At 36.4% G+C, this 24,256-nt stretch overlaps 1 protein-coding gene and 1 long non-coding RNA gene across 3 annotated transcripts in view; both read right to left on the bottom strand.

Annotated features, from left to right (window-relative positions):
- The window catches only part of LOC107672245 (diacylglycerol kinase beta-like), a 118,391-nt gene extending 103,385 nt beyond the window's left edge, over positions 1 to 15,006 (bottom strand). For both annotated transcript variants that reach the window (XM_016465725.1, XM_016466471.1), the window contains exon 1: positions 14,727 to 15,006. The gene's annotated coding sequence lies outside the window, so the exon portion shown is untranslated. The remainder of the gene's footprint in view (positions 1 to 14,726) is intronic.
- Positions 15,007 to 18,527: 3,521 nt separating this feature from the next.
- Positions 18,528 to 24,256, bottom strand: part of LOC107686391 (uncharacterized) — a 7,365-nt gene continuing 1,636 nt past the window's right edge. The window contains exons 2-3 of the long non-coding RNA XR_001634040.1: positions 22,697 to 22,700; positions 18,528 to 18,704 (exon numbers count right to left, since the gene is read on the bottom strand). This is a non-coding gene — a long non-coding RNA (uncharacterized LOC107686391). The remainder of the gene's footprint in view (positions 18,705 to 22,696; positions 22,701 to 24,256) is intronic.

The following is a 24,256-nucleotide window of genomic DNA, read 5'->3' as shown; positions in this document are numbered from 1 at the left end:
TCATCTAATGAGATGAAAGGTTTGTGGTAAAGGATTTAATTCTAGTATCACCAGACGATGGAAACTATTTTTGATCCTCCCACCATGCAAACTGCCTTTCTGTTTTCTCTATTCCTCTTTACGGTAAAAAAAAAAAAAAAAGGTTTCTTCCTGTGTGGGTTTCCCTCATCACTCATAGTATCTTTCTCTTGTGTCCTCCTCCTAACAATGAAAGCTATACATCCATACGTTATTACTGTCAAGGGCAGAATTCTCTAATAAGCCAGTTAAGGAAATGTGTACATTAAAGGAAGGATTGAGAGACAAAGTTAATGGCTGTATTGTGCAAAAGTGTGTGTGTTAATGGGCTGTGGGAGCCACGTGCTGATCAACAGGATGGGGCCTCCCCTCTGTATGGAGCGGGATTCTGTTTGCTCAGACAGTTGCCTGGCAACCTGATGTCATAAGTTTGCAGCAAATAGATGAAGTGAAAGCGGTTATGGGTTTGTGTGTGTGTATCTGGAGGAGTGTGTGTGCATTGGTGCATTATGTCTGTCTGTGTATGTACCAGGCCACAAGACAGACATAATATAATATCAATCTCATGTACCCTTAGCATAAACAAAGAAAGGGTACAGGAAGTGCATTACACCTATATTTCTACAGGGAAACCAATGTAGAACTCGTCCATTTATACCCACAAATCATATGAATGGACTTAGTGGCAGCCCAACCTAGAATTCAGGGCTTAGTGCAACTCTAACAATATTTAGGATTGAATATATGAGGAATATTATAGATCCATATCTTCTCAAAATTTCAACAATCCAACAAAATCCCAATTGATGCTCAAATTATGGGTACACTTGATTAAGTAAATGATGAAGGTGAACAACTCACTGTAGATGAAGTACACGAAGGTTCATACATTAAACAAAATTCTTAAGTGTAAATCAATGGTTTGGAGTGAAAAATTCAACTGTCCATATGAAAAGATTTCTAAAAGGACTCCTGTCTTTAGATGTCATAAATTACTAAGGCTGTCAGAGCTGCGGTGCGGTGCACGATTCTCAGGACATACAGTATATAGGAGCTGATGGGAAGCCAAGTTCATGTCCCGATCCCACTCCCCCTCTCTCACCCCTTTATTCCTGTTTACACTATGCTATCCTAGTATAAATAAATACAAAAAGCCCCCCAATTTTTTGTACTATTTAGAGCTATTGTACTAATTACAGTTTACACATGGTGCTTTATGATTATGATTTCTATGTACATATTCAACACTTTTTCACTTAAAGATGTTAAAATGATGTAAAAATCTGAATTCAATAATAAAGATTTTTTCTTCTTGCCCAGTCAGACTTGTGTTTCAGATTTTTACATGCCATTGCAACATTTTTATCTGGCCATACTACAAAAATATGTTTTAATTTTAGCCACATATTTGATTCTTCAGAAAAAATATATATCCATCAGCGATGCACGATATTGGATTTTTGCCGATATCCGATATGACGATATTTTTCAACAATACCAATATATTTCCTTTTGTCTGGAAACAATACCAAGTCACTCCTGCAGAGATTATAAACTAATCATTTTTTTTTTTTGGTTAGTTTTGAGCAAAAACTTAATTGTTAGAATTAAATAAACAATAATAAAGTTTGTTTTATAGAGAGTACATTGAAAGCTTATACAATAACTATGAAAAAAAATCAATCACTGTTTTTTTCCCCTAGATAGGACTAGATGCAGTGGTAATCTTAACATTTTATTTGTAGATTTAAAGGGGTCCAAAATAATGATCTTTAAAATAGCATCATATGACCCCTTTAACATTTGTAGGTGTAAAGGTCTAAAGCAAAAGAGTTAAAAAATTTTTTTAATTCTAAAATTCTTTTAGAGCTTCTTGTATTTAGGTTCTCATAATCCCTTTGAAAAAATATATATTACACATGAATAAATCAGTATATATAAAATTAATTTACAAGTTTGATTTTTTTCTATAGTCTTTTTTTTTTTTTTACCTTTAAATCACTTACAAGCCTTAAACTTTTAAACAGTAGTGTATATAACCAGAATTCACCACTACAAGGTGCAATACATCACAGAAAGGCATAAACATGACCAACGAACACAAGACATAGTAAAACACAGCAGTGACAGTTCCATCGACTGTTTACAGTCTCACATTGAACCCTCACTGCTGAATCCTGAAGGTGCTCTTTCCACCTGATTTACAAGGCAATGGGAGCTCACGAAACCACCTCTGTAGGTCAGACTGCAGCAGGAACGTGGACAACACTGGGACATGGAGCATGTTGTCCAGCAAGATGCTTGTTCAATGAATGCAGATCTTACTCTGATTTATAATGCCTCCCAGTCCCATTAAACAATATGAGCCTCATTATTCTCCCTCTTCCTCCACTCTCTCCTGTCTTGCAGTGAAGAAATGCATGTACCTTATTCCATTTGCCTCTCTGTCTCCAACTGACACTCCATTATCCTCCAGCCCTGGAGTATTTATACCATTCCCCCACATCCCTTTCTCTGTAGCCATCTATATTAGATCATTTCTCTCTCGTCCTCCCCCACTTTCCTCCAAACTATACCAGCTCGGTCCATGACGCATCTCCTTTTCATGCAGAATTTATGTGACCATCCTGTTACGTGTACCTCCTTATTTGACCCTTTCTCAGATCCATTATTTAAGTGTTTCTATGTAACACACTGATACTTTCTCTATGTAATAAGTAAAAGAGTTTGCATCAGACTTGGGGAATATGTGAATGATTTGCACTGTGCTTTTGTAATGTGGGTGCAACATAACAGTTTCAGTGTGACGTGAGATGTGATGGACTCCTGCACTGCCCACGATGGAAAGGAACTTCAGGGATCTAAAAGTGGTTTACAGATAAACCAAAAATCTCAGTGGCCTCAGCAATTTTTGGTTGAGCTGTTGACGGGGCTACAGTATGAGAGTTTCCAATAACCTTATTAATCATATTTGCACTATTCAGTAAAGTACCATAGGAAATTATTAATGGTAATTAGCAATAAAAATCCACTTGCACTCACCGTCTTCAAGTCCTGTCACGACCTTCCTCCCACTGAACATGAAATGTTTTAACAACAATTAAACTGTGAGCTAATCATATATTCAGTTTCAAAGATATATTTCAGGAAAGTCTTGCTCATCAGCAGCCCGAATCATCTGAATCAGACACCTGTGGTGTAAACATCATTGGATAATATATAATTAGTTATTTAAGTGACTATTTAAGTTTTAAGTTTTAATTCATCAGTGTCTAAAATAAGTCATAAATAATAACCTTATTAATCATATTTGCACTATTCAGTAAAGTACCATAGGAAATTATTAATGGTAATTAGCAATAAAAATCCACTTGCACTCACCGTCTTCAAGTCCTGTCACGACCTTCCTCCCACTGAACATGAAATGTTTTAACAACAATTAAACTGTGAGCTAATCATATATTCAGTTTCAAAAATATATTTCAGGAAAGTCTTGCTCATCAGCAGCCCGAATCATCTGAATCAGACACCTGTGGTGTAAACATCATTGGATAATATATAATTAGTTATTTAAGTGACTATGTGTTTTAATTCATCAGTGTCTAAAATAAGTCATAAATATACAGTAACCATATGCAAAATACACTCACACAATGTCCAAAAGCAGTCGTATTCCACTGACAAATTTACATCTCACATTAGTGGAATTTTAGTGAGATGCTTATGTAGAAATGTACGCAATAGTAAAGAACTCAAAGCAAAGTACAGCTGCAATATTATGTGAAATTGTCCAGATCTGCAAGCCTCTCAGTCCACACTTGACATTTTAACTGTGACATGCTTTTCCACGAGGCCATTTCTAAACAACATTACAGTAAGAGATGTTCTAATCTGTGGTACTGCGCCTAAGAACATAGATGGACATCTAATAATTATGGAAACAACAACAGTTTTATTCTTTTTTTTTCATATACACAGTGGAAACCGATGAAATCTGGTGTTAGCTAGCTAGTTCCACATGGCTAGCTGGCTAGTCAGCCAACTGTGTTTTGCTGTGTAATGAAGAGTCACTCATGATTAATTCGCCAGCGAGTAACTGTCTGCAGCTGTGTTTGTTTCACACACACACACACACACACACACACACACACGCACATTTGTTTCACATCATAGTGAAGACCTAGTAAACGGCTGCTCCGCTCTGACCTGCTTCACTTCAGAGACGCTCGCTGCATGTTTGGGCCGGTTTCTGTGAGCGGAGCCTAGCGTCAGAGACACACTGGAAACATTTAGTGAGGAGAAACGAGCCGCTCATTCTGGATGTGTTATTCTCTCATCTGCTCTGTATTGTTTTTGGAGAGAAAACATCCACAGACCGCAGACTCGTGTATAAACTGACCTCATTTAGCCTCATCTGTGTGTGTGTGTGTCTCACACACACACACACACACACACACACACACACACACACACACACACACACGCACATTTGTTTCACATCATAGTGAAGACCTCCCTTTGACTTCTATTGTGCTTAAACTAAACTGCTACTATGGACTAACCCAAACAAACCCTAAAATTATTTTTGGCATCTGAAAATATTTAGTCCCTTTATGGCTCATTCTACAAAGCAGATGGCATTTGTGTCACTCATATACATATGTGTAAACATTTAATATTAATATGTTCAATGTTCAATGTTCACTTTATTTATAAAGCGCATATTAATACAACAAATGTTGACCACAGTGCTGTACATGAGACAATGCAGAATAACAATAAAATCACAAACAATAAAAAACAATAAAATCAGCACACAAACACAAATAAAACCTCAGATTCAGTGAGGCAATAGGTAAAAACCAGTTTCACCACTAACACCACACTCATGTATGCTCAAACGCCACAGTAAAAAAATATGTTTTTAAATGTTTAAACTCTCTAAGAGTGGAGCACTGCCAGATATATTGAGGTAGACCATTCCACAGCCTAGGAGCAGCGGCCAGTCTCCTCTCGTTTTCCGGTACGTCCGCGGGACCACTAAGAGATTCAATGACTCAGAACTAAACATTCTCTTTGGTTTCTTCACCTGGATCAGATCCACTATACATGATGTAGATGTACCATATAAGGCTTTAAAAACAAATAATAATATCTTAAAATCAATCCTATAAGAAACCGGCAGCCAGTGTAGCTCTCTTAATACATGACTGATATGCTCATTTTTCCAAATACCTGTCAAAAGTCTTGCGGCCACATTTTGGACCAGCTGTAGTCTGTCCAAACTTTTGTATTGAACACCATAATACAGTGTGTTACAATAGTCTAATCTTGAGAAATAAAAGCATGGATAACCTTTTCCAGGAGATAAAAAAGGCTTAATTTTAGAGATTAGTCTCAATTGAAAAAAAAAAACGAATTTTGACAACTTCATTTATTTATCAAATTTCAGTGCACTATCACAAACTATACCTAAGTTTTTTACTTGATGTGTCCGAAAAGGGGATAGTATACCCAAATCAATTTTGGATGTGTCAACATTCAGAAGGGCCAAATAAAATCAATTCGGTTTTTGATTTATTTAAACATAGCAAATTAGCAGACATCCACACCTTAATCTCGCCAAAACATTCCACCAGTCTTTCTACAGCAATAGAGGCAGTTGGCATTAGAGGTAGATACAACTGGGGGTCATCTGCATAACAGTGAAAAGAAACACCATATTTACTCAAGATCTGACCTAATGGGAGCATATACAGTGAAAAAAAGACTGGTGCTAAAACAGATCCTTGTGGAATGCCACAAGATAAAGGTGCTGAGGTCGACATACATTCTCCCATCTGAACAGAGAAACTTCTGTTTTGAAGATAAGACTTAATCCAATTCAAGGCATTTCCACGAATACCTACACAAGTTTCTAAATGTGAGATCAGAATCTGATGGTTGATTGTATCAAACGCCGCTGTAAGATCTAAAAGCAAAAGTAGAGTCAGTTGCCATAAAAATTTAATTTAAAACTCTCAATAATGCAGATTCTGTACTATGTTGTTTTTTAAACCCCGATTGAAAGACTTCACCGATAGCATTATCAGTAAGGAAGGACTCAAGCTGATTAAAAACAGTTTTCTCCAAAATCTTTGCTAAAAAAGGAAGCTTTGAAACTGATCTATAGTTGCACAACACACTCTTATTCAGGCTTGATTTCTTCAATAAAGGCTGCACTACGGCATGTTTATAGTAAGTTGTGTAAGCTCTTATTAATTATTGATAATACAAATGGACCAATCAACTCAATAATTTTCAATATTTAGAGCTTCTGTTATGAATATTATTCCATATTTTAATTTGAATTTCGGATTGAAATAAACATCGCCGTTAGCGTATACGTAGTTAATCGCTAGCATAAGCGCGGCTAACGCTAATATAATGAGCATTAGAATGAATTTTGTTCAAAATAGTTTCTTTAACTATTTAATGCTCCTATAACTTTTATTTCTGGTCGGCGTTACAGAGCACCGAATACCAGGACAGCCAGGCACAAGAACAGTTTCTTTCCCCAGGCAATCTGCCTCATGAACAGTTAATGTTCTCCTATTGTGCAATTAAAGTATGTGCAATAACCTTATACCTATTTATCACCCTAAACCCTAGTACATCCCTACAACTTATTTTATTTTATTCTATTCCTATTCCATCTATAGCACACCTGTACATACAATTTATTCTTTTTTTTTTGTTTGTTTTTGTGGTTTATATTTATGCATGTGTATTTTATTCACATCTCATTTTTATTATCTGTGTGTTGTTGTTGTCTCCGTGTACTGGAAGCTTGTGACACTATAACAAATTCCTTGTATGTGCAAACATACTTGGCAATAAAGCTCTTTCTGATTCTGATTCTGATATCTTGAGGAGAGAATGTCGACTTAAGCTTGAGTACAATGTCTAAAAGCATGGATAAAGAAATGGGCTCAAAATCAGACAACACAGCATGAGTTACATGTATATCCATAGGCATATATGAACACTGTTGTATATTCTTTCGGATGTCTGATATACAGCCAACAAAAAATCTAAAAGACTTTCACATAAACCCATAGGCATATCTCCGGGCACCTCCGATCTAGGATTCAAGAATGAATCAATTGTTGAGAAAAGGACTTTCGGATTTTGACGATTATTCTCAATAATATCTGAAAAGTATCTAGACTTGGCCATTTTCACAGCCCGTTAGAATTTGCCTAAGGGTCTGGCAACATTTCATAGGAAATTTCTAACTTGTCTGTAATAGATACAGATATTTTTATTAACCAAATTATATTGAAATAAAAGCTAGCATTTCATCCCTATTATTTCTATACACACACACACACACACACACACACACACACACACATAAATAAAAAATACAGTAAAAACAATAATATTGTGAAATATTATTTCATTTTAAAATAATTATTTTATATGTGAATATTTAAAATGGAATACTGTATATTCCAGTGACGGCAAAGCTGAATTTTCTACATCTTCAGTGTCACATGATCCTTCAGAAATCATTCTAATATACTGATTTGGTGCTTATCTTATTACAACTGTCATGTTTGTGGAATATATGTATTGTTGTGTTTTTTTGTGGAAACCATGATACACTTTAAGGATTCTATGATGAAAAAAGTAAGAAAGTACAAAAAACAAACAAACAAAAAAAATCTAATGTAACAACCTTAGGCGAATCTGATGCATCCTTGCCAAATAAAAATAGTATTTTCTTTAAAAAAAAAAAAACTGACCTGAAACTTTTGAATGGTAGTGTGCATTTCATAACTAATAAAATATGGCACAGTGCAATTCATTACCACTTGAATAGGCTCAATTATTTGAGACAATATCTAAATCTAGGTACTGCAGGTTTTTCAGGTATTACTATTAACGCAAGTGCACAGACCACAGAATAAATGAATGCAACATTTAATAAATGCAACATTTTAAAATAATTTATTGCCTACAATTCAATCAGAAGATTTTGTATTCGTCATCTGAGTATGACCACTGCACTAGTCTCCTGAACCACAGTGTGGAGGAACACAACCAAATTAGGACACTAATTCTGAAAGGGATAAAGAGGGAGAGGGAGAGGTGCACTGCTGTCCAGTCATGGCAGTAACATCACCCGTCTCCAGTGGGACAGCAGACAGGCTCACACAGAGAGCTGATACGCAGGGGAATGAGACAGTGGCTGTGATGAATGAAGAACCTGCGGAAAGTGGCAGGCCAAACAGCTGGGAATGGGAGGTTAGTGAGGGGCACAGATATACCAAAATCCCAACGTTCATCAACATTATAGAATTAAACGGCATGGCTGGGTCGCAGGGGTCGCAGTCCAGTCAGAGCCAACAGCAGCGCTGCCATGTGCACCCGTCACCAGTCATCAGGCAGTTTTGCTAATCCACAGGCAGCTACTTGTCACAGTTTGAAGTATGATAAGGTATTGTGTAATATTTTTGTCTCAACTTCTCCACAGATAGTCTCTGCGGTCTGGCTTGCAGTCGGCAGAAAGAGCTCTGACAAAGTGGATGAGAGTGGCAGCTAAAGATATCAGATTATCAAACTGTAGGGAAGAGGCTGGAGGAGACCTGATAGGCCCATTTCACTGACAGAAACGGGCCTCTCTCATGACATCCTCAGTCAAAAATAAGAAAGAAAAAAAAAAAGAGACAAATTGCAACACGAGTCTATTTATGCGTGGTTGTGGATGGTCAACTTAATAATATCTGTGCTTACAAAAACATATTTTTTTTTGTTTTTCTGTTTCAAGCAGTGTATAGCCTATTTATTTCACCCCTCATACTAACAGGTTACAATATTCACACTGTGTGTGTGAGAGAACCGGAGGTGTAAGCAGAGTTACGACACTGAGCCTTTTTTGTTGTGTGTAGCGTGCTGAAGGCAGTACAAAACAGAAAATTTATTATGAACCTATGATAATTTGCAATAAGTTTAATTAACAACATAAACATGCATTTTGCTTTGAAACAATCTAGTTTGTAAGTCAATACCACACACTTAACAGTCATTTTATAATCAGTCCTGTGATGCCCAATATATCCATATTAATTTAGGGAATCATAATGCTTCAATTCTCTCTACATAGTTATAATACATTATTTTAAATTCATAAAATACTTAAAGTGTACTCATAACTATTTTAAGAACATCTTATCTAATTCTTACACATCCGTTTCTATGACAAATGACTAATTAAGAAAATACAGTATTTTTATTTAAATTAATGTGTCACAAAAAACTTAACCAAAGTGATCTGCAAAAGCTGGTGGTGGAAAACTGTTATTTAGGATTATTTATTTACTGCTATAATATTTATGAATATTTTGAATGAACTTTTATTTTTGTATTTTCAGTTTTCATGCACTTTTGTCAATTTCATTATTATTTTTTTAAAATATTTATATTAAGCTTTAATTCGTTTTTATTTCAGTTTCAGTTTTAGTAATTTTAGTACTTCAACTTCACTTCAAACTTACATAATTTCAGTTAGCTGGCAGGTCAAGTCTTTCTAATATTTATGAAATATTTATATTTAATTTAAATATTTAAAGGGTTCATATGATGCGATTTCAATGAAAATAATGTGTTTTTTGAACCTTAAACCGCATAAACACATTTCATTACACCAAATACACAAAATAATGTTCTTTTTAGCAGCATCATATGACCCCTTTAAATACATAATTGAAAACTATTTTTGTAGTTTAATTTACGATAGCAACAATGGACCAGTTGCAAGGCCTAAAATATACACTTTACCTAAAATTCATATACCTTTTACCCTAAAAATTTACCCTATACATTTACCCTTAAAAAGAAAACAGTCATTTGAATATCTTTGTACACCAGTAGGGTCCATTTTCATAATCTCGTCTAGGGCCCCACAAACCCATGGTGCAGCTTTGTTTTAAATTTATGGCCTCAGAAGGAACAGTGGAACAAATCAGAAAGAGAAGAAACAGCCAAACATGCAAGTTGAGCAGAAACGTCATCTGACTGATGGATGCACTGAGGGCATTTAGGTATGGATCTTCTTATGGGTCTGTGTGGGTACTGCTGTCTGGGTAAAGATTAATTTTTTTCGTATTGATTTCACAGAAGCAGAATCAGCGTAGCATGTCCAGGCCTAAAGAGGAGGCAGGAGCGTTTAACCAGCATCTTTGAAGACAACACTGTGCTCACTCCATGGCTGTTAGACCTATCTGATGCATTTACATGACATGCCTTTTAGAGTTTTCTTTTCTCACATCAAACAAAACTCGATGACTCTCTAAGTGCAAGCAACCACAAAGCGATCTTTATGATGTTCACAACTGTAATTACTTACAGCTGCATTTACCACTTATACATTAGTAAAGTGTGTGACTAAACTGTGATTTAGCGTAATGGATGGTGAAACAGCACAGGGAAAGAGCACCGCTGAAATTAAGCAATGCTACTATCATAAATACACATGCAGACATAACACATAATTCCAGGAAAAAAAAACACTTTTTATTTTAAAAATGGTATCATTTTTTTAACTCGTACATGCCGTAAAGTAGTATAACAGAGTAGAGAATAAATTTAGCCTTTTACCATTCCTTAAGTGACTCTCTGAGCTGAAAAAACATGAGCAATCTTTTCCTCTCTCTCTCTCGTTCATCTCTGGCTTTTTCCCGCAAACAGAAAAGGCGTGTGCAAGCACTCTCTCTCTCTCTCTCTCTCTCTCTCTCTCTCTCTCTCTCTCTCTCTCTCTCTCTCGCTCTTCTCCTGGGGCCTACATGCTCAAAAAAATCCTGGGAGTATTTACAGAGGGGTTGGATGTCATGGCAACAGGAGGGTTTGGTTCGAAATTGCAATGCAATGACATGGAAAAGCCAGGCAAGACCTGCTCTGATTCCCAGCTAAAGGGAAACCTACTGCCCTTCAATCCGGTCTGAATGTCTGTTAATGTAACTGAACATCAACAACAGAGCGCTAACAAAGTGGCAGAGCAAAGGTGGAAAACTTTTAGATAATATCACATTAAATAGATTTCTAAAATAAATATATTTCAAACAATACTATATATTTATGAATTCAGAAAAATGTTTAAAAAAAAATTATATTTAATGCAATAATAATGTATAAGTATTATATTAAATAAATTAGGGGTGCTCCGATTGATCGGCTACCGATCACTATCGGCCGATAATCGCTTTGGGATGATTGATCGGCGGTCTCTAAAAAGGAGAGATCTCAAGCTGATGACGCGCCTGCCATCAGAGGATTGGCATGACATGCAGCGGCACCGTCTCAGTCTCTGTCCGGTGTGGGTAAAATAATTATAATGCTTAAGGTGAGGTACAATTCATATTTCTTCATTAAATTACTTATGAAGTCATTTGAAAACCTTATGTGAGACTTAATTTCACAAACAGCATGAGTGCATCACCTCGTGCTCTCTCTTTTTCTCTCTCAAAATGCGCAAATGGCTTTAAATCACATCGCGTCTGCACTATAAGCAAGCTGCACGCTGCACAGTTGACACAGGAATTTACACTTGCACAATCGAGGCAGTGTCACATCGTCACTAAAGTTTATAAATTGCATTTATTTTTATTTCTTGCCAGTGTTTAAACGATTCAGCGCTCGCGCTCTCTCCTGGAGACTGTGCGCTCATGCCCACTCGCAGCGCACACACATAACGCCAGGTTCACATTACTCCGTTTGCACTGCGTATGCGGTGCGTATTTTATCCGCGCTCATGTTAACGGATTAAAGCGTTCACAGACTGCATGTGGTTGCGGTCCGGCAGTGTGTTCCACGAGCGGTGCGTCTGCAGCCATGCAGAGATTGTTTCCACAACGAGCCTATTTTTTCTGCGATGCAAGCGCTGAATTAAAGTAACAACGCATTGTTTGCAGTAAATATGAACATGGATTTACAATGTAGTAATTACACCATAAATGCATATATTTAAAGTCTACTGTGTTTCACAGTCAACACATAGGCTATGGCTTTTTGGCTAGGTTTAAAGGAAAAGAGCACTTTTAGATAAACAAGGCAATAATAGATGGCACTCGTGGAGGTAGAAAAATAAAGTGCTTTATGAGTGCAGGATTGCTTGTAATAAATATTTAATGCGAAAGAAAAGCAGTAGTGCTGACTGTTTCTGTCAATGGTAAGTTTTAATTTAGAATGTTTGTGATAATGTAAGAAAAGTAGTTTAAATGTTTTGCCACTTGCTTGAGCAACTAAATATATAAATCTAGAAGTAAATGCAAAAGTAAAAAGCATTGAATAATGTGTTTCTTATATTTATTTTTTATATTTATGTTTACCACGTCTATGAAAGATTGTATTACTGTACTGTGTAAAAAAAGAATCACAATGCTGAAAAGGCATTTTAAGTAACAATGTTTGAATTTGAAATCAAAATAATGGATAAATGTTGTGTTTGTAGTAAACTGCCACGGATCAGTTGCAGACTCCTGTGTGAAAACACAGTCAGTGCTGCTTCTGCACCGCTTAAGTTCAAAAATGAAATTCAGGCCCTGAATAAATGTCTAAAAATCTTGATTGGATCATCACTATAAATAATTCTACACGATAAAAAGAAGGCTTTAAAAAGATCGGTATCGGTGATCGATATCGGCAGATACTGCTTTCTATGATCGGTGATCGGTGATCGGCCTCAAAAATCCTGATCAGAGCACCCCTAAAATAAATGTAATTTATATTATGCAGCTAATATTGTGTATAATTAATATTATGCAATTCTTCATATTATTATTATTATTACAACTTACATAGCATAGGAAAAACTTAAAATGAAAATAAAATATGAAAAATAATCTAAGAAATATTTATAGAAAAATATATAATTATATTCACACTAAATTTGTTACATTTATTGGGCAAAGTTTATTTTAAGGTCCAGTTCTCGCTATTAACAAACCATTAACTATGACTTTTGCCTCAATAAGCTCCTAATTTGATCCATTAATAGTTATTAAGGTAGCTGTTAAATTTAGGCATTGGGTAAGATTAGGGATGTAGAATATGGTCATGCAGAATATGTGCTTTATAAGCACTAATAAACAGTCAATATGTTAATAAAGGCATGCTAATAAGCAACTAGTTAATCGTGAGAATTGGTCCCTATACTAAAGTGTTACCCATTTATTACTATTATTACTTATTGTTGGAATGACAGTACAGTAGTTGATCATAATGTGGAAACAGGAAGAGGAAATACACTAAGGTACAGAAAACCACAGCACTATTGTATTTTTAAAATTACATCTACATTTAGTCATTTAGCAGACGCTTTTATCTAAAGAGAATTATAAATGAGGACAATAGAAGCAATCAAAACCAACAAAAGAGCAATAATACACAAGTGCTATGACAAGTCTCTGTTAGCTTAACACAGTTCACGTAGCAAGGTGTTTTTTTTAATAATAAATAAAAAGAAAACAAGTAGATAGAACACAAAAAGAATAGAGAAAGCTAGTAATAGAGGCCTTTTTTTTAAGAAAACAAGCAGTTAGAAAACAAATAGAGAGTGCAAGTGTTAGAGGGCTTTTTTAAAATAAAAAGACAACAAATAGATAAAATAGAATTTAGAATAGAAATAAACAACAATAGAAAATAAAACAACATGCTTCCTTTCTATTTGTTTTGAAAACTTTCGCACTAACACAGACCCTCCGAGTGGCTCTCCTAATGTGTGCTTCCAGTGAGGACACCGGGATAAATCACTGTGCTTCTCCAACCGACAGAAACATATTCATCTACCCAAGAGCGGCATAGTAAAGATGAGAGACAAGCCAAAGACAACAGTATGATCAGTGAGTGTTTATTCAGGCTCTCCTTTATTGTGGACTGCATTAAGATGCTCCATAGCTGACTGCCGTTTTTGACCTTGGGTAGAGTGTCACGAGCAATCTTTTCTCTTTTTCGTTATCTTTGTGTCTTTTTCTAATGATTGAGAGCTAATTACTTGCAAACATTCGGCTTCAACAAATATTCAGCCCTCTATGAAGACTGACAACATGAATTGCGTCCTCAAGCAGCAACAGCGAAAAAGCTCTCTCACACACATAGCTCACGCTGTTCCTGCTCCACAGATCCTGTTGAGACATGAAGACCCTGTGCCTTTGGTGATTACATGATGAGCCGTAATTAAGCGAGCCGATTGGAGATTAACCAGCACCTCGCAAGCACATGACAGCACAGGTTTGTGAAGAGAATGAATCATCCCACAATCATCCCGCGGCATTGATCTCTCAGCTGAGTGTGAAATATAAACACTATCTGCACTCAGCTCTGACATGACAGACAAACTATGCCAATGTAGACCATAACAAAGCACTAAACAGGCAACATCCTGCACGTGAACTCTACAAAGCACAGGAAACACCTAAAATCATCTCCTGTGAGACGATGAAGACAGAAAACAAAAGTAAAAAAAAAGCGCACCAATTAATGCGACTTCACAAGTTCAAAAGCTAGATAAACGTGCATGTTTTGGTGCCTGATATGCAGTGTTGACATAAGAGAACACACCGTGAGAGGAAAACAAGGGTCATTTGCTCGGCAGACAGCACTTATCGGTACGTGAGCGAGCAGAGAACAGATGTGCGTGCGAGAAAGAAGGACAAATCGTACTCTACCTCTGCTCGTTCAGGTGATGCTGTCCGTCAAATCCTGGCTGATCTGAGTGCTGTCACGGTCACAGCATGGATGGGCTTACAAGCAAAATGCTACAGGCAGTGCTGGAACCAGCTCAGTCAGCAGCAGAAATATCCCTCCCCTCCTGCATGAATTAATAAACCTTCTCTCTCTCTCTCTCTCTCTCTCTCTCTCTCCCTCTCGTGATTATCCTTCAGTGTTGTACGCAACACTCTCCTTTTCCTGTAGCAGATGAAAATGTCCCTGCACTTTCTTTTCTGACAGCCTGTTTACAGAGCACTCTGCTGTCGCTCTGTTTCTCTCTCGCTCTGCACACTCTCTCTCTCATCAACAGTGCAATATCAAAGTGCTTCTCATAGGGCCAGCCCTCCCCCCTTGTGAACAACCCTAACCACCACAGTTAGTGCCCTTCTCCAGGCTTTTATAAAACGTGCTATAATGTAGAATAAAATCTCAAATCATTTATGTTATAATGTTGTTTTGGGAATAAAAGAAAACTGAATAATGAATAAAGACTTCTGAATCGTGACATTTGTATTATTTACCTCATCTTTAAAAAAATGGCTTTAAAAGCCATTAAAATAGCCTTTATTGACTTTGACTTAATACATTTTATTTTTCTACTTCATTTATTCTATACACTACTGTTTGATTTTTTTGTGTGTGAAAGAAATTCATACTTTTCTTCTACTATATTCATGGTTTCAATGAAAATATTAAATCAGCATGATGTGATATAATAAGTTGTGAACACTTATAATATTAAAAACGTTTATTTTCTCGATAATCAAATTAGCTTATTAGAATGATTTCTGAAGTGACGCTGAAGACTGGGGTAATATCTGCTAAAATGACTTCTTTAAAAAATATATTTTTTTAAATCATACCTTTTTCAACAAAAATTAATTTGAGATCAAACAATTATTGGTAGACCCTCTGCAGTACTGCTGGGGACCCCATTTGCTTGGATCCTATTTAATATTCCGATACAACCTAGGGTTAAGGAAAACATTTTCAAAACAGTTTTGAAACACGACTGGGCAGACTGCTGTGTTGCTCTTTTCTATTTTTATAAGAAAATAACATGCTACATAACTCTGCTCATTCTGCAGAGCCAAATACAACTACAGAATATTATCATACTGGTATTATCTGCTACAAGCTAAAAGTTTATAGTAATTTGAGAAGATCAACTGCACAACTATAATTACATACTTTACCACTGTAACTTCACATGACAGGTGGGCAAGCGTCATGTGGCTGGTGCTCACAATATCGTTCCACTACATTCATTTTTTTAAATCATACCTTTTTCAACAAAAATTAATTTGAGATCAAACAATTATTGGTAGACCCTCTGCAGTACTGCTGGGGACCCCATTTGCTTGGATCCTATTTAATATTCCGATACAACCTAGGGTTAAGGAAAACATTTTCAAAACAGTTTTGAAACACGACTGGGCAGACTGCTGTGTTGCTCTTTTCTATTTTTATAAGAAAATAACATGCTACATAACTACAGAATATTATCATACTGGTATTACCTGCTACAAGCTAAAAGTTTATAGTAATTTGAGAAGATCAACTGCACAACTATAATTACATACTTTACCACTGTAACTTCACATGACAGGTGGGCAAGCGTCATGTGGCTGGTGCTCACAATATCGTTCCACTACATTCAGACCCATTGTTCACAAACAGAACGAGATCACAATGCAGCACAACAGCACTAAACAAGCCATGATGCTTAATGAAAGCAAAAATCATAATGAGAGTTTTGTGGCTTTTAGTCCATGTCTGTTAGCTGTGAGGTCATCTGCTTACTACTGTACAAAACGCTGACAAACACATATGAATTTAAAGTCTCACCCACTAATACCACCCGCACTCGACTAGCAAAGAGCAAAACATTGCTCACTAATGAGCCACTAACTACAGAAAAAAAAAAGCAGTAAGCCCTTTGACAAACTTCCTGTTTCAAAAGGAAATACATGTCAACACAGAAAAAGACAACAGTGTCTGTTGAATGATTTCATGGGGGCTTTAAGAAAACTATAAACATAAACTATACAAAGTTTTCAGTTGAGCTAGTTGGAAAAGTGAGCCAAGAAGCTTTTATCCTGCATAAATCTAAGCAGAAAGAAAATGTATATTTAATATATCTAAAAATATTGATGGTACATTCGTAGATTTAAGAACGCACTCTTAAAAATAAAGGTTCTTTATTGGCAGTGAACCTTCAACATCAATGGAACTTTTTTTTTTGTTTGTTTTGTTTGTTTTTTGTAGTGGTTCAGTAGATTATTAAAAAGTAATTTACACTAATAATAATTTATATAAAAAAATAGTAGTTATTTTAAGAACTGTATACTGAAAGGTTCTTTGGGGAACCAAAAATGGTTCTTGTTTGGCACTGCTGTGAAACCCCTTCGGAACCTTTATTTTTAACACGAGTGAACAGTGAGAAACTGAATAGATTTTTGTTGATGTCACATTGCGATGATATAATGGTCCCTCAAAGGATGATGGGATGAGACCAGTGCTTATCAACCGAATAGGGAATTAAGCTGTACCACCATCACTCCATCACTTAATTTGAGAAGCAGACAAAGGGACAGAAATAGCCCTGGAGCGCTCCTCCCCTGCTCCTATGATCAAAAGCAGACTGTTTTTGTCTGGCCTGACTTTCACCTAGGTATGCCATCCCCTTTTAATTTTTCCCTTTCCCTTTTCATCAATCATGAATTTGCTCTAAAAGACCTTTTTAGGTAAGTGGTTTAAATCAGAGGACATGAGCTGACCCTGAAGCCTCCAGCTTGTTGGGATTCTGAAGTTGAAGGACACTGAGAGAATAGATCACACGCTCTTATTATAGACAAAAAAGGAAAATAAGGAGACTAAATGATAAGACGGTCCTTACCGTGATTATTTCAGAATGGTAAGCTGGCCGTCTTGTGCATACAGTAATCAGTGTTTAGGAAATGTGTAGGAGTGTCAACATGAGGCGGTGTCTGCGTTTCCTAGAACAGAGTGCTAAAGGTAACAGAGAAGATCTGCACCAACTACGTGCCTCTTGCAACTGTGCTGTTTTGTGCAGCATCATAAAAACCCACAAAGCATTGAGACTTCACATGGTGAAATAGACACACATTATGTTTGAAAAGGCAAGAGAAATGCAACAGGGAAAGGAAAATTTATATAGGTCTACAGGGCTGCGTAAGGTGTCTGTTCTTTCTCTCTGGCTTTTTCTAGTGCTGTCTCTTTCTGAGGGGACTTTCCCCTTTGCTGTTAGAGATGGAGGCGTTGCCTTGTGCCAGCAGAGCGTATGCTTTCACTTCCTATCCCTATCTTATTGTCCTCTTTGTTTGAAGATGAGCAAACACTGTTATGAACCAACGTGGAGCTGATTATGAATGACAAGACCTCATGGTTGTCATAATGGACCTATTTCTTTTTCTTTCTTTCATTTCTCTTTCTTTCTTTCAATTACATTTCTATTGATTTCATGATAATTTCATTATTATGATTTTTTGGCCACTATAATTGTGTAGTGAAAATCTGATATTGTGACAGCCCTAAACTTATTGGCACCGTTCACAGCAATTTTTTAGGAAATTTCAAAATATACATTTTCATACTGTACATTGCAATGTTTTCATGCGTAAATTAACTTTTAGCATTCATTTTGGACAAAATATTGCAAAATGTTAATATTAACCACTTACTGCTTATTGGTCATAACATGAATTTAAATTAATTTATAAAAATCTATCTATAGTTGTGGTCAAAATGTTACATACACTTTGCAATATCCGCTAAATGTCAATTACTTTACTAAAATATGAGGGATTATACAAAATGCATGTTATTTTTTATTTAGTACTGACCTGAATAACATATTCCACATAAAAGACGTTTCCATATAGTCCTCAAGAGAAAATAATAGTAATACACAACTATTACAAAAGGTTCAAATGGTCACTGATGCTCCAGAAGGAAAAGCCATTTTTTTATGAATTCAACTATTATTTTCTGTTGTAGACTATATGTAAACGTCTTTTATGTGAAATATCTTATTCAGGTCAGTACTTAATAAAAAAAAAAAAACATGCATTTTCTATGATAATTACAATTTTGCAGATACAGCAGTAAAATTTTGACCACAACTGTACTCTATCCGTCTATCTATCTATCTTTGCAGTTACAGGAAACAGGCGTTTGCTTCTGAATCCAGCACTGGGTGGAAACTACAGCAGGGTCACACACTGTCAGAGTCTATAGGGAAGGCAGCAGGGTACCAGGAGAGAGACCCTCACACAGTGTCCAGAAGGACAAAAGAGAGCCTGGGGGGTGGGATTCACTTGCTATTTTTATCCCTCCGGCTGTCCCATCTCCCCAGTGGGCGGAAGTGCTGTCCTTCGCGCCTAACCTCAGAGTCCACTGGAACCGGTCACCTCATTCTCATCATGAGTGAGAGCACCCTGGGAAAAAATCGTCTCGCCTCACTTTTTTTTCTCTTTTAACTGTGCAACGACGCATGAATCAGACAGTCTGCAGTAGTACCTTGCTGTAAATCAAGACTGTTCATGTTCTCCTTCCATTGCATATGCCAGTTAGCAAGAATTACCTTGTTGGACACCTTTCAGAGAAATATATAGGCCTTTGGCAGTAATATGAGCGTGTGTGTGTGTGTGGTGTGAATGAGTGTGTAGGAGGAGTGTGAATTGTAAGACATGCACACAATTGTAATGACAGAAACATCGGGAAAAAAGTGTAAAACAGATTGAAAATCATGCAAAATGTTATTTTGTTATATTTTTGTCAGTATATGTCAGGAATAGCGGTGTGTCTGGTTGCATTGTATTGTTGTGACTGGAACAGAAAGCATTTGGATGAAAGACGTCACCTATCACTGGGTTCTCCACAGACTAGAGGGAAGGAAAATACTTAATATAACAAACTTTTAAGACACATAATAACAGATCTTGGCAAAGAGCTTAAAAAATATTATTTTAGACAAAAATGAAATTTCTGTCATCATTTACTAACCCTAATGTTCCAAACCTGTATGACTTTCTTTCTTCTGTGGAACATAAAAGAATAAATTCTACAGAATGTACTAGTCACTCTTTTCCATGCAAACTCACAATAAAAGTATCATAAAATTGGTATGACTCCCAAACTATAATCAGAAGATACTGTTATGATATAGACTTCTCACAAATCTCACTGAGGAAAGATGGGCGCTGAAGCCTATAGTAACACCTACACCACCACCATTCAAAAGTTCTGAATCATTACAATTTTGTAAAGAAATTAATAGTTTTATTCAGCAAAGAATAAAACAAAAAACTATTTTTGAACAAATAAATGCAGCTTTGGTGAACATAAGAGACTTCTTCAAAAAAAATTAAAAATAATAACAATAAGCTTACAGACCCAAAACTATTAAACGGTAGTGTATAGTTTATTGAATACATACTAACTACAATTCAATAATTGTACAGGATTTAAGGTTCACTTCATGGAGCAGGAAATGAGCTTTCCCAATACAGTGTCAAACTATGATCCAATTAAAGTGTAAACAATCCAGCATAGTAATTCCAAATGTCCGCACTATTAAGTAGCTACAGATGTGGAAATAAAAATAGCAAAAAGACAGATTAGGAATGTCCTGAAGGCTATGTTGAAACATATGCCTTATTATTTTTTTCCTCTTTGAGTTGGAAATAAAGGGAGGGGGAAAAAGCACCAGTTATATGACCACCAGCAGCTGCAGTGGACAAACGGTTCTGCATTAACGCACATCTTAGCGTGTGACCGACAACCATGTGGCTCCATTACATCTCTGCCCCATAATGAGATCCAAAGCTACATCACTGGGCTGGCAGGCTCATCTCCAGAGACACAAGGACAGGAAGAAGGGGGAGGAGATGGAGAAGATGTGATAAAGAAGCATTGTACAAAACAAATATAACAAAGCTCACAAGCTGACATTTCATTAAAAACATCAGACTTATCCAAAAACATTATAATTGTATTCTTGGCCCACATCGACCAAGATCGAAAAAATATGTTTTTTAAAGAAGTTGCAAAGAGCAGAATATATCATGGTTTGAATTAGCAACAGGCACTTACATGCAGTAATAAAACAACAATAGCGTGTGCAGAAGAAGAAAAAAAATGTCTTGATAAATCAATATGAGACACGTATAATCATAGCTCAAACAGAATCCCTGGTAAGAGGACATTTAGAGAGATGTGCTCATTTCTGGGAACACCAGAGCAGTGCAATAATATATTTTCACACATGCACAGCCTGTTACTGACACCCACCTATTCACACATGCATAAAGGTCACAAACATGCACACAAGGTGAAAAACTGACTGCGTTGTATCCTTTTCTCACAGACAGGACAACAGTAAACAAACTCTCTGAAAAAAAAAGTACAAAAACTGTCACTGGGCTGGTACCTTTTTTTTTTAACCCCTAAAGGGTGCACATTAGTATCTTAAAGGTACGTATTATTACATAAAACATACTACTTTTTGAAAAGGTACTGTGCTACTGACAGATTTTGTAACTTTTTTTCTGAGAATGAAAGTTATGATTGATGATACTATTATTATATAATTATAAGTTGTTATATAAGTTATTATAAGTTATAAGTTGTAAAACATCCAGGCACCAGAATACCATCCTGTAATACCTGAAACACTGTATTCTGTGCAGTAAACTTCTGGCAACAGGATTTTTTTTTAAATACAGTTACACAAAGTAATCAAAGTTGAGCGCGTTCTCTGCTAGATACTATTTCTTTGTCCATAAACCTCCTGCACTTGTGACAGTCACGAAGACAGGTTGAAATCCTCTGCTCGTCTTTTTACCACAGTCATGCACACATTTGCAAAAAGATAGAGCTCTGGTTTCCTCTGCAAGGACCTCCTGCTCTCACTTTAGCATTTCCTTTGATGTAAGCAACAGTGCTAGCTTTACATGTATATAAAAGTCTCATCCAGTTTTCAGTTGTGACATTATATGGATTCCATATAGTTCATTATAAACAGGTACCAGGAATAACACCAGAACAGCACTGACAGGGAATCTATCTGCACATCTATGTCCTGACTTGAGAATCAATGTCTCTGGCAGCCTCTTGATGAATGGTTAACATTAGTGTTGCTGTGCATACACAGTACATTTACAACCACCTCTATTAGCATGCAAATGCACACAGAGTATCCTACCTTTTGAGAAGCAAGGGAATAACTCTCACCCATATACATGTCCCTGTAGGGGTTTCCTTTTAACCTTGGGACTGAATAGTGTTGACATTAAAGGGGTCATATGACGTTGCTAAAAAAGAACATTATTTTGTGTATTTGGTGTAATGAAATGTGTTTATGTGGTTTAAGGTTAAAAAACACATTATTTTACACATACTGTACATTATTGTTTCTCCTCTATGCCCCGCCTTTCTGAAACGTGTCGATTTTTACAAAGCTCATCGTTCTGAAAAGCGAGGTGTGCTCTGATTGGCCAGCTATACAGTGCTTTGTGATTGGCCGAATACCTCAAGCGTGTGACGGAAATGTTACACCCCTTACCATACTGTGATGCCGTGTCCCGGCTCGACGAGACAAAAACAATAAAGGTGCGTTCACGCCATATCGGAATTCCCGTAATTACGAGATTCCAACTTAATTACGAGATTCCAACTTAATTTATTGTAATTACAACTTGTGAACTGGGAGTTTTCTGAGAGCTACGACTATTAATGCACATCTTAGCGTGTGACAGACAACCATGTGGCTCCATTCCATCTCTGCCCTATAATGAGATCCAAAGCTACATCACTGGGCTGGCAGGCTCATCCTCAGAGACACCAGAACAGGAAGAAGGGGGAGGAGAAAGAGAAGATGCGATGAAGAAACATTGCACAAAACAAATCTAACAAAGCTGACAAGCTTACATTTCATAAAAACAGCAGACTTATCTAAGAACATTATAAAGGGAATTCTCTGCCCACATCGACTGAGAAAAAAAAAAAAGATTTTTCAAAAGAAGTTGCAAAGAACAGAATAATATCATGGTTTGAATAAGCAACAGGCACTTACATGCAGATAAAATAATAATAGCTTGTACAGAAGAAGAAAAAATGTCTTCATAAAGCAGTCTAAGGCACGTATAATCATAGTTCAAACAGAATCACCGGTAAGAGGACTCCATTAGCTCTTAGAGAGATATGCTCATTTCTGGGAACACCAGAGCAGTGCAATATATTTTCACACACGCACAGCCTGATACTGCATGTTACTGACACCCACCTATTCACACATGCACACAAGGTGAAAAACTGACTGCGTCGTATCCTTTTCTCACAGACAGGACAACAGTAAACAAACTCTCTGAAAAAAAAAGTACAAAAACTGTCACTGGGCTGGTACCTTTTTTATTTTTTTACCCCTAAAGGGTGCATATTAGTATCTTAAAGGTACATATTATCACATAAAATGTATATATTACTACCTTTTGAAAGGGTACTGCCCTACTGACAGATTTTGTACCTTTTTCTCTGAGAGTGATAGTTAGAGTAGACTGGAATATTCACATTATATGATTGATGAATATACAGTTATAAGTTGTAAATGTCCAGCCACCAGTATGCATAATACCTGACATGTCACCGTGTCACTGTATTCTGTGCAGTAAATTCTGGCAACAGGATTTTATTTATTTATTTATCTTTAACAGTTACACAAAGTTAAATTAATCAAAGTCACATTCTCTGTTAGCCATTATTATCATACCAATAACTAAGTATAAATTCAAAGAAAAATTCTTTGTCCAAAATTTCCTGCACTTGTTACAGTGCTCATCTTTTCTGCTCATCTTTTTACCACATTCATGCACACATTTGCAAAAAGATAGAGCTCTGGTTTCCTCTGCAGGGACCTCCTGCTCTCACTTTAGCATTTCCTTTGATGTAAGCAACAGTGCTAGCTTTACATGTATATAAAAGTCTCATCCAGTTTTCAGTTGTGACATTATATGGATTCCATATAGTTCATTATAAACAGGTACCAGGAATAACACCAGAACAGCACTGACAGGGAATCTATCTGCACATCTATGTCCTGACTTGAGAATCAATGTCTCTGGCAGCCTCTTGTAACATTAGTAACATTAGTGTTGCTGTGCATACACAGTACATTTACAACCACCTCTATTAGCATGCAAATGTATCCTACCTATCCTACCTTTTGAGAAGCAAGGGAATAACTCTCACCCATATACATGTCCCTGTAGGGGTTTCCTTTTAACCTTGGGACTGAATAGTGTTGACATTAAAGGGGTCATATGACGTTGCTAAAAAAGAACATTATTTTGTGTATTTGGTGTAATGAAATGTGTTTATGTGGTTTAAGGTTAAAAAACACATTATTTTACACATACTGTACATTATTGTTTCTCCTCTATGCCCCGCCTTTCTGAAACGCGTCGAT

The sequence above is a fragment of the Sinocyclocheilus anshuiensis genome, unplaced genomic scaffold, assembly GCF_001515605.1.
Source record: "Sinocyclocheilus anshuiensis isolate Anshui unplaced genomic scaffold, SAMN03320099.WGS_v1.1 scaffold277, whole genome shotgun sequence".
Taxonomy (NCBI): Eukaryota; Metazoa; Chordata; class Actinopteri; order Cypriniformes; family Cyprinidae; genus Sinocyclocheilus; species Sinocyclocheilus anshuiensis.
This window is presented reverse-complemented; position numbering and strand designations above follow the sequence as displayed.